The sequence below is a fragment of the Nuphar pumila genome, chromosome 2 (assembly GCF_984573655.1).
Source record: "Nuphar pumila chromosome 2, dmNupPumi1.hap1.1, whole genome shotgun sequence".
Lineage (NCBI taxonomy): Eukaryota > Viridiplantae > Streptophyta > Magnoliopsida > Nymphaeales > Nymphaeaceae > Nuphar > Nuphar pumila.
In genome coordinates this window covers 91289790-91293837 of record NC_143250.1, presented here as the reverse complement: position 1 = coordinate 91293837, position 4048 = coordinate 91289790, and positions in this window count along the sequence as shown.

Below are 4048 nucleotides of genomic sequence, written 5' to 3'. Positions count from 1 at the left end.
ATATATATATATACATATATATATATATATACATATATATATATATTGAAATAAGTGTTATGTGAACTACATAGTGACCTGCGAGTTGAAATGTAGAATTTTTTGAAAAATGATTTATATGTATGACTTCAAGCTTTTAATACGTGATTTTAAAGTTTGAGTTTATGAAAATGAAATGATTAAACTATATATGATATATTAATTAAGTAAGTAATTTGGCTCATAAAATAATCCCGATTTAAAATTGGATTTTTGTAGATGATGTAAGTTTTGATGAAATATAGTCACATTTGTCTTGCTTAAGTGATTTTAAACTGCATATTTTTATTAAGTGAATGATTAAGAATTATGTTAGCTTCGTATATATACGATATGCATTTTTACCATAACTTGTATGGATTTTTAAGACATTATCATAAATGTGATTTGACGAATGTGAAACAAATACTTTGCGTTATGAAAGAGTGCGCTTATTTAATTAAGAAAAATTGTTTATTCATGTGATGCATATTGCTTGACAACCAAATGTGTGGTCAGTGCATGATGTGAATTTTTATAATATTAAATGCATTATGATAAAAAATGACACATGTGTATGTTAATTGATGAATGCAAAGAAAGTATTTGTTAATACTTTATTCTGAGACACTTTGGCAAAATGACAAAGTTGACTCATAAGGCAGTGAGAAATGCCATATGTGGAATTGTAATGTTTGTGCCCCAAAGTGGTGGCCAATGACTTTGTGATAAGTTGAATGAAAATCATGCATATACTTGTACCCTATGGAAGCCATTGAAAGTTTGAAAGTAATGTTTAAGTAGGTATGCCATAAGAAATAAATAATTAAGAATGCGAATGTTTGTTCTCATTTTGCTTACAATGAGAGAGTAAGCAATACAATTGGCTCCATGGGGTACTGTAAAGCACGAAGGGTTGTTTTCTCAACCATAGAGATAGGGGATAGCTACCCCCGATGCCATGGGGTGGTAGTGAATAAGGCTTCAACTGAAGAAAAAGACTGGTATATCAGGTTGAGGGTGTTGGGATTTCTCTCATGATAAGGTTTGTCCCTCACCTAGGGCCAGAAATGATGTGCAAGGCTAAGGTAATAGGACACAAATTGTTTAAATGTACCCCTTGGTCATGTCTTGAATCTGGATATTGTATGTGTCGTACCCACAGAGATTGTTAACAAGAAGAACAAAAGTGTATTGTGCATTGTCAAAAGCATCACATGCATTATTTAAGAAAGATCACCTAAATGAAAGAATTTTAAGTCACTCATGTCATAGATGGATACTCTACTGCATTGGTAAGTCATGCATAATATTCTTGATCATGCATAAGTATTTAATTGAGTTTTTCAGTGGTTTTTGTGATTTATTAATGCCTTGATAATTGTTTATATTTGCAAAATGATGTTTCATGTATGCCTACTTTCATATACATGTATTTTGTCATTGTATTCCTACTAGGGTGTTGTTTTGACCCCCTACACAATTACAAGAACTGAATGAATTTTCGGGGTGATGACAAGGAGTTGTGCCGGAGCCAGAAAGCCAAACCATTTTTCTTTCCTCAAGATTGGATTTTAGAATTTCTGTTATTTTGTTTTATGAACTTTTGTATTGGTTATTTGCTTATTGAACAATAATCTATGTGCTACAAAGAAAGTTTAAATTGATATGTTACCTTTTTATAAAAAACCATTAGTAGTGTGATTGATCAACCCATAATTCGTCTAAGGTTTTTGATCCAAGATGTTGAAAAATGTTTTCGCTGATGAAAAAAAATTACTCAGATTTTTCGAGTTAAAAATCATTGGGTGTTATAGTTTTGCCTTCAGAGAATTCTATGCTGAGGAGAAATGAGTTGAGTTGGGCGAACCATGCTCGTGGAGCCTGTTTTAACCCATACAAGGCTCTTTACAACTTGCATACACGATTTGGGAACTTCAAGTCTTCAAATCCCAAATGTTGACTCATGTAAACTTCCTCTATAAAATACATGTGTAGAAAGGTGTTTGGAACATCTATTTGTCTTATTACCCAATTTCTGCTCATAGAAATTGGCAAAATTGTTCGTATGGTAGTAAGTTTCACCATTGGATTTTGGAACTTCTATTATTTTGTTTTATGAAGTTTTGTATTGGTTATTTGCTTATTGAACAATACTCTATGTGCTACAAAGAAAGTTTAAATTGATATGTTACCTTTTTATAAAAATCTAGTACTAGTGTGATTGATCGACCCATAACTCGCCCAAGGTTTTTTATTCAAGATTTTGAAAAATGTTTCCTCTGATGAAAAAAAAATTTATTCAAATTTTTTGGGTTAAAAATCTTGGGGTGTTACAACTTAGTATTAGAACATGAGGGAAAGTTTGGCTTTCGACACATCTAGTGGCCTGACAACACCCTGTAAGTAAGTTTTTATGTTGTTAATTGTTGTGCTTGTGATGTGTGATATTGTTAATAGTTGATGTATGCAACTAAGAACCTAGATGATATGATAAGGACATCATTATGGCCTAAAACTTATGATTTTTTTTATTAGATGGTCAATTGACAGCCTCATGGTTGGGCCTCACAAAGAGACTTCCTTTTAGGAGCTCTCAACACATTAACTTGGACATACCATAACCTTGTCGAGAACAAGGGTGATGGTAATGGTCCTAATAGAGGGAACCAAGGATCAAGTTATAAACATTTTATGGAGATTGATCCCCCATCCTTCACGGGAAAAGAAGACCCCGATGCCACAGAAAAATGGATCCATTCACTAGGAGAAAATTTTAAAATATTGGAGGTTCCCAAAGACAAGAAGGTCACTTTTGGAACCTACCACCTCAAAGAGGATGCCAAAAGTTGGTGGAAAACCATACAGAAGGTATGGTATACATCAGAAGAATTATGAGCAATCGCCTGAAAATAATTTTTTGATGTTTTTCTTGACACTTATTTCCCTCAATACGCTCAAGACCGTAAGATGCAAGAATTTTTAAATCTCAAGCAAGGCAGCTTGAAGGTGGCAGAATATATAACCAAATTTTGACATTTGGAGAAGTATTTCCCAAACACCTATACCACTGACGAAGCTCTTGCCAGAAAATACATTCATGGGTTACGAGACAAATTGAGGACCAAAGTTTTCACTAGCCAACCACAAAATCTTAACCAAGCCATCAAAATGGCTACAATATTACAAAAAGACTGAGTCCTCTAAGAAGATTCAAACCAGTAGGTTCTAGAAAGACAGAGATAAAGGGAAAATGTCACAAAATGTCTTTGCAGGATCACAAGCCAAGAGGGCAAGTGGTCAGCAAGGTGGTAATGCCTGACAACCACTAAAAGTAGAGGTTTGGCCAAAGTGTAAGAAGCTCCACAGAGGCCAGTGCTACTGGGACATCGGAGCATGTCTACGTTATGGCGATATGGGTCACTTCATCAAAGACTGTCCCAAGAGCATGGGTCAGAATGACCAACCTATGACCCCTAGGAGACCACAACAATCTTAGCCGCGACCACAAAATTTTCAATAGCAGGGACAAAGAAAAGCTATAGGTCGTGTCTATGCAATCATTGCGGAAGAGCTAAAAGAATATGTAGATGTCATAGAAGGTACCATTTCTATTGCCAAGTGTGATGCCAAAGTGTTATTCGATATTGATGTGACACATTCTTTTATTGCTACACAATTTGCTTATTTATTAGACTCGTCAACAATAGCTATGAGATACATATTGTAAGTTATCACACTGTTAGACAATAGGATGATTGCTCGAAACTATTTACCCGAGGTAGAGGTCCTAATTGGAGAAAAGAACCTTTCTGCCAATCTAATTGTGTTGAACATGATTGGGTATGATGTGATATTGAGAATGAACTGGCTATACGAGCACTACACTTGTATGGATGGCCAAGAGAGATGAATACGTTTTACACCTCCTAACCAACCTGTTGTGGATTACAAGGCTGGTAGATTAGAAAAGCATGAAAGGATGATTTCAGCACTAAAAGCTCAGCATTACGTTGAGAAGAGATGTAGG